At 32.4% G+C, this 7,490-nt stretch overlaps 1 protein-coding gene across 1 annotated transcript in view; it reads left to right on the top strand.

Moving 5' to 3' along the window:
• The window catches only part of LOC122408437 (protein lin-11-like), a 715,873-nt gene that overhangs the window by 479,101 nt on the left and 229,282 nt on the right, over nucleotides 1-7,490 (top strand). The window lies entirely within an intron of this gene.

Here is a 7,490-nt window from a genome sequence, read left to right as displayed (position 1 = left end):
ACATAATTTGATGTTTTTCATCGGTTAATAGATGAATGTGCTCATAAATGAAAGTACATAAAATGGATTCATGAAAGAGTCGTTTTAAGCTTTGCTGTCAGAACGAATAGAAACTTCACATTTCGATATATCGAACATTTTTTTTTAAGAAAGGATAGTAATTCACTACGGAATCACTTTTCTTCGAATTTCAGGAAATGCTCGTGTCGTGATTGAAGCAATCTTAACAATTTTTCACATCCGAGACAAAAGTATTCGTCAAATCGATATATTTTTGTACCTCCTTACCCCTGTATTTAGCAAAATTTTTAAAAAATGTTGGCTATTAAAAGACAAGAATTTGAATATTTTTGGTGAAGTCATTAGAAAAAAAATTTCTTTCTATCTTATGTAATGTGCTACTGATGAACTCAAAAAAAAATCAACAGGATGTGGAGTACAAAATGAAACCGTAGATTGATCTATCGCGGAATACTTCCCAATATTTGTTGGAATAAATTAAATTTTCATTACAAATCATGTTTTCTTCATCTTGTTAAATAATTAAGGGGATGGATCACTCGATGAAACTCTCCGTCGCAGACCCCAAGCTCGGGTGGTAGAGCAGAACTCGCTTGGAGCTACCGTGTACTACCGCCAGATGGCGCGGTGCGCGTCTTCCATACGGTTATATGATGGGATATATGTCCAACTATTTAGTAGTAAGTCCTCGGCAGCAGGAGCATAGGTAACAGCACTAACAGCATAGGTCGAACGCTCATACACATTACTGATTGAAGTTACATGTAAGATATAACTTCAGTATTATCACCGAAAAACTTTTGAAATAATATCATGTCAGGATTGAAAATTTCACTTCATATGTAATCCCATCTCTAACCTCTCGGTGATATCATGGATTGAGGTTAGATATACAACACGAAAACATGAAACATCACTGAAATACTATCTACCTTTCGAAGTATAATGTGAAAACCATTCGAATGTGTTTAAATTTTGAACTTCTAAATTTTTTACCATTATTACTTTCTTAAAAAAAATTCGGAAAAACCAGCCAAACCTTGTATTCAACGATGGTAGTACTGCGAAGACTCATTGAATACACGGTTGTTGTCTTCATTATTGTTCATGCAATAATTCTTATGTTTACTCACCAGTCACACGTGGAAACTATTTATAATCGCAATCTGTCGTAAACCGAGCTCTTACAAAAATCGTCAGTATCGAAACTGTTAGTATAAAAATCTGTGTCCAACTCAGATGGCTAATTTTTTTTTAATTAGAATAAAAATTCAGAAAAACTGACACTTCACAAAACTGAAAGACTGTTTGTTAAATTTTTCGAATATCCTGGCACGGGAACCTATAGTCACAAAAACAAAATAATCTGTTGTTCGGAAATCGATGATCGCGCCATAAGACGGAATTTCTGGGAGTTGAAATTTCACAAGGTCGATATCTTGACGATCATTTTTTTTACCAAAATTTCACAATCGAAATCCGTTGTCAATTTTGCATCGATTCCGACGCTCAAACTGGTCATTTTGATTTTACGCTACCGGCTTCGCTACTCGGCTTCGCTTCGGCTGACAATTACATGTGATCTGAGACTTTCCTTATTTTCCTGCCCTAGGTGTGTAATATACTATTCTTATAAGTCTCTGCCACCATGGAGTAACAAATGACTAGCTTTCATGTGATTTTTTTGGATTTAAAAGTTTCTCAGAATAATTTCATAATATTGAAATTTAGAGTTACACATAAAATACTTGTCCTCCGATCGGTAATATAAATTTTAGTGCTGCACATGACTCAAATGGTAACTTTTTTGATTCATAAGAACATTCTCAAGTTCCTGATGGTACCCGTAGGAATAAGTATTCTGAATTATCATTAAATACTTGGCCTCGAATTGATATCATAAATTTTAATGCTGGACGTAACTTAGATTGAAATTTTTTACAACTGATTTTTTTAAATATTTCATTTTAATTTTATTTTTTATTTCTTACGTTTTGTTAGAATTTTTTAACTCCTTAAAAAATAATTACAGTTTGTATTTTTTTATGTTATGTTTTTTCATGATTTGTGTAATTTTTTTCGAATTTTTGTGTCGAAATTATTTACAGTTGGTTTAATAATTTTATGGAATTTTTTTCACATTTCTCGTGATATGGACTGGAAACAAGGCACCATCAATGTACTTGTCCCAACCTGTTTTTCTCTAGGGGAATTTCTGAGATTTTATATCACGTCTTTTTTCTCAAATGTTCTGCAATCGTTTCGTTCGGATTAAATTAAACCGAGCAAACCATGCACAATCACGCGAGTTAAAAAAATAAAAATAAACACTATATATTTTACGATCAGAAAATTGACAATTTGATTCAAGCAATCTTTTAACACGTGTTCACATACACCTCGTCATGTCGATATATTATTGTACCTCATTACCTATTTATTTGCAGAATTGAGTGACTCGCTATTGATGAACTCAAGAACAAAAATCAACAGAGTGTGGAAAGCGAAATTGAAACATTGGTCGATCTATGGAGGAATACTCATCAGCCGTATATGCTGGAATAAATTAAATTTTTGTAATCAATTCAATTTTTTTGTAAAGTTGAAACTTTTTGAAAAAAAAATTATTTTCCATCGCATAATAAATAGGTTCATAATTTTGTTCTCAAACAGTTTCAGCTTTAAAAAAAATGTTACATTACAAAAATTGTTTGAGAATCATCCTAAGAATGCGTGTGAATCTTTTCGGAGCTTTTAAAATTTTACAAAACATCGAAATTGAAAAATACAAAAATAGATAGAAAAATTTTGAAAAAAATCACAAGTATTCTTTAGATGATTCTCTATACTTTTTGTTCTGGAACATTTATTTGTTGTGTTGAGACTTTCGAGAAAAAAATCATGTAAATTTTCATCATGCTGTTTTGCGAAAACCGCTATTTTGCAAAAATCGAGTGAGAAAAAAGTGTTCATCACCAGTGTTCGGGAAAGGTGAGTCATTGAGAACACTTTTGCTGGCGATAGTATGATTATTTGAGTACAGCAACAGTAACAGAAATCGATTTAAAGGAAAAAAAAACGTCAAAAATTTTTGACGTTTCAATTCAAAACGCAAAAATAATGAAGATTTTGATTTAATTTGACAAAATTCTCAGAAACATGCTATGCCAGATTTTTAAGATTTTATCTTTTGTTCCTCAGTTAAAACTGATGTGTACTTGAAATTGAGTGTCCAAAATTGTTATTTTGCGCATTAATGGGTTAGTATGATGATGCTATTATTTTGAGGGTAGGAGTATTGAAAATTTTTTCCGTGTAGCAACATGCTTGTGAAGTAATTTCTGAAAATTTCAAGATTTTCCAAACGTATTGAGATGCACAGTAAAATCGTGACCACACACGCGGAAAAATTCCATGTATTATAAACGAAAAACTTCAACCCCCGTGGTCGAGGGTCGAGCATTGTTTTAAAAATATGAAAAAATCACAGCATTATTTTTTATGTATTTCGAACCGATTTAGGGGGCGGAAACGGTAAAATTTTGATCCTAAATAACGACCACCCTAGTGTGTATGAATATACCTAAACCAACTTGCATGTTCAATAAAATAATTTTTATTTTCAAAAAACTGATTTGGCTTAAGGGGGTCACCCCCCGTGGGAGCAGCATTTTTTGGGGGTTTTCCCCGATTTTTTTGCGTCAAGGATAAAAAATTCTCCTTGGGAAAAAAAGGTTGGGACAAGTACATTGATGGTCCCTTGTTTCTGGATGACATAGAAAAAAGATTCAGAACCGGGAAAAAAATTCTATAGAAATAATAAACGAAAAATTGAAAAGTTCAAAAAAATTCAACAATAAAAAACAATCGAAAAAAATTCTGTAAAGAAAAATAAAAATTTTCAAAAAAATTCATAAATATTGAACAAATTGAAAAATGTACTATCCAAGTTACATGCAGCATAAAAATGTATGATATCAATTAGAGGCCAAGTTTTTATTGATAATTTGGAATATTTATTGAATAAATCGGAAACATTAATTGAAACTCATGATAATTATTTTCAAGAAAAAAGTTAATGAAAAAAAAGTCATAACGGAAGTTACGTGCAGTACTAAAATGTATTATATCAATTCGAGGTCAAGTATTTATCGGTTATTCGAAATATAATCTCCGGCGACAAATGAGCGTTGAGAATCCTTGTCGGGCTCACAACGTTTTATCAAAATTACTAAAAAATTAATGGAAATGAAATCATTAAAAATTCACATGAAAGTCATTCGTTACTTCAACAAGGTACACACTTTAAAGAATCGATTCCCCTCCGATTTTCAGGATCCCCTGGTATTATTCACAACATCCAACTTCGATTGGATCGGTACAAATTATGTTCAAATACGTCTTAAACGTACTTGTCCGGTCCATCACTTTTTATTCAAATTGCTCATTCGAAAACAAATCAGGGCTGCTCTAAAATGACAAATATAATAAAATCGATAGAAATAAAAATAATATCTCCAAGTAATTTGAACTTGATTGTTCGCAAGTTCGTATAGCAATATCCACTTCTCATTTTCTTCAGTGAACACATACCATTCGGTAAGAACCAATGAAAATGAGAAATAATCAGGCACATTACAAGAAATTTTCGAACCTACTCAGCCATGCAATGTTTTTTTTTCTATAGTCGCGTACACATTTTGATAAATATCACTAGTCGAGTACGACACGTGGATTCCTGTTTTGTTGTGAATTCTGACTTCATATGATATAAATAGATTAATCAACTTTATCTTTCATTTTCGTTTCATTTTGACAAGAGCGATTCAAAGAAAAATTATTTTCTCGGGAATTACTGTTCCTGAATATTAACACATGCATTAACTTTGTTTTTGATTTGTTTTCGAATGAGCAATTTGAATAAAAAGTGATGGGCCGGACAAGTACGTTTAAGACGTATTTGATCATAATTTGTACCGATTCAATCGAAGTTGAATGTTGTGAATAATACCAGGGGATCCAGAAAATCGGAGGGGAATCGATTCTTTAAATTGTGTACCTTGTTGAAGTAACGAATGACTTTCATGTGAATTTTTAATGATTTCATTTCCATTAATTTTTTAGTAATTTTGATAAAACGTTGTGAGCCCGACAAGGATTCTCAACGCTCATTTGTCGCCGGAGATTATATTTCGAATAACCGATAAATACTTGACCTTGAATCGATATAATACATTTTAGTACTGCACGTAACTTCCGTTATGACATTTCTTTCATTAACTTTTTTCTTGAAAATAATTATCATGAGTTTCATTTAAAGTTTCCGATTTATTCAATAAATATTCCAAATTATCAATAAAAACTTGGCCTCTAATTGATATCATACATTTTTATACTGCATGTAACTTGGATAGTACATTTTTCAATTTGTTCAATATTTATGAATTTTTTTGAAAATTTTTATTTTTCTTTACAGAATTTTTTTCGATTGTTTTTTATTGTTGAATTTCTTTGAACTTTTCAATTTTTCGTTTATTATTTCTATAGAATTTTTTTCCTGGTTCTAAATCTTTTTTCTATGTCATCCAGAAACAAGGGACCATCAATGTACTTGTCCTAACCTTTTTTTCCCAAGGGGAAGTTTATGTTTTGATATCACGCCTTTTTTCTCAAAAGTTCCTCATTTATGTTATGACGGTTATAGGATTTTAGTTTAAATTTCTATGAATTATTTGCTTAGTACATTTTTATAGATTACATTGTAATACGAACATTTTTTTATGGGATAATCTTTTTCATGAAATTATCAACAAATAAGGGACCATCAATGTACTTTTCATAACCTTATTTTCCCTGGGTATGATGTTCGGCTTATAAAGTTGGTTTCCACCATAGAAAACCAATTTTTCGTAAAAATTGTAGTGAAAATATTTCGTCACAAGTCTGCCCTTGCATTTTGGTGATTTTTTCTCTTATACTCTAATATGTTATGCCTATTAGGAACTCAACAGCATGGAGGAATCCGGGATGAGGCCCGAGAAATTAATTTCGGTTTATAATATTGGTTTCCACGTAAAAGACCAATTTTTCTTCAAAATTGTACTGAAAATATTTAGGCACTGGTTTGGTCTTGGACTTTGGTGATTTTGCTCCTTGTCTTCTAATATGTTTTGTCTATTGGGAACCCAAGAGCATGAAGAAATGCGTGTTGTGGGCCGTAATATGATTTTCGGCCTATAACGTTGGTTTCCACGAAAAACAACAAATTTCTCGTCAACATTGTACAGAAAATATTCCGTCACAGGTCTGTCCATGGATTTGGGCGATTTTTTTTCTTCTACTCTAATATGCTATGCTTATTGGGAACACAAGAGAACGGTAGAAAGAGGGTTGAGGGCCGAGATATGATTTTCGGCTTATAACGTTGGTTTCCACGAAAAAGGACCTATTTTTCGTCAAAATTTTACTGAAAATATTTCAGCACAGGTTTGTTCTTGGACTTCGGTGATTTTTCCCCTTGTCTCCTAATATGTTTTGTCTATTAGGAATCCAAGAGCACGGTGGAAAGTGGGTTGGAGGCCGAGATATGATATTCGGCTTATAACGTTGGTTTCCCCGAAAAAAGACCGATTTTTCGTCAAAATTATACTGGAAATATTTCGGCACTGGTTTGTTCTTGCACGTCGGTGATATTCCCCCTTATTTTCTAATCTGTTTTGTGTATTAGGAACCCAAGAGTGTGAAGAAATGCGTTTCGTGGGCTGTAATATGATTTTCGGCTTATAACGTTGGTTTCCGTGAAAAAAGATCTATTTTTCGTCAAAAATGTACTGGAAATATTTCGTCACCGGTCTGTCCGTGGCCTTTGGCGATTTTTTCCAAGTCTTCATACCAAGAAAGAACTGACGTAAAGATTTCCTTAATAGAACAGATTTTATTTATCCCTTTTCTTCAAAATTCAAATGAAAGATAGATCAAATTCAAGACACGAAAAATCCAACAGATTTGCTCACTTTGAATGTCGCTTTTGCATTCTGAATCTAGAGATTTCGTCTCATGCAAAACGTGCCCCTAATGAAATATATTTCCAAAGTTTGCAAGCGGCCGCTGAGGTTCAATTATCCACAGTTTGATAGTTGCTGAAAAAAAGTACCCGTAAACTTCTAACATTTGTTATGCCAGAACTCAAAGCAGCAAAAAAAACTAAGCGAATTTTATTCAACAGAGCAACAGAATTAAAAGACGTTTAACGTACCTGCATTGGTTTTGAAGGAAAACCATTTCAGGACAATTCAGAAATGAATTAAGAAATTCGAAAACTCACAATGGAGTAGGAAGAGGAAAATTGAAGTATTTAGAAAAACTGAAGACTTTTGTAATGAATTTTCTAGATTCCATGATACGGTTGGAGTAAATGATTTGAATAATTGGCACACATGCTGCAACACAGAAATATCAAAGTTTAGAAG

Source organism: Venturia canescens, chromosome 3, assembly GCF_019457755.1.
Source record: "Venturia canescens isolate UGA chromosome 3, ASM1945775v1, whole genome shotgun sequence".
NCBI classification, from domain to species: Eukaryota; Metazoa; Arthropoda; class Insecta; order Hymenoptera; family Ichneumonidae; genus Venturia; species Venturia canescens.
This window is presented reverse-complemented; position numbering and strand designations above follow the sequence as displayed.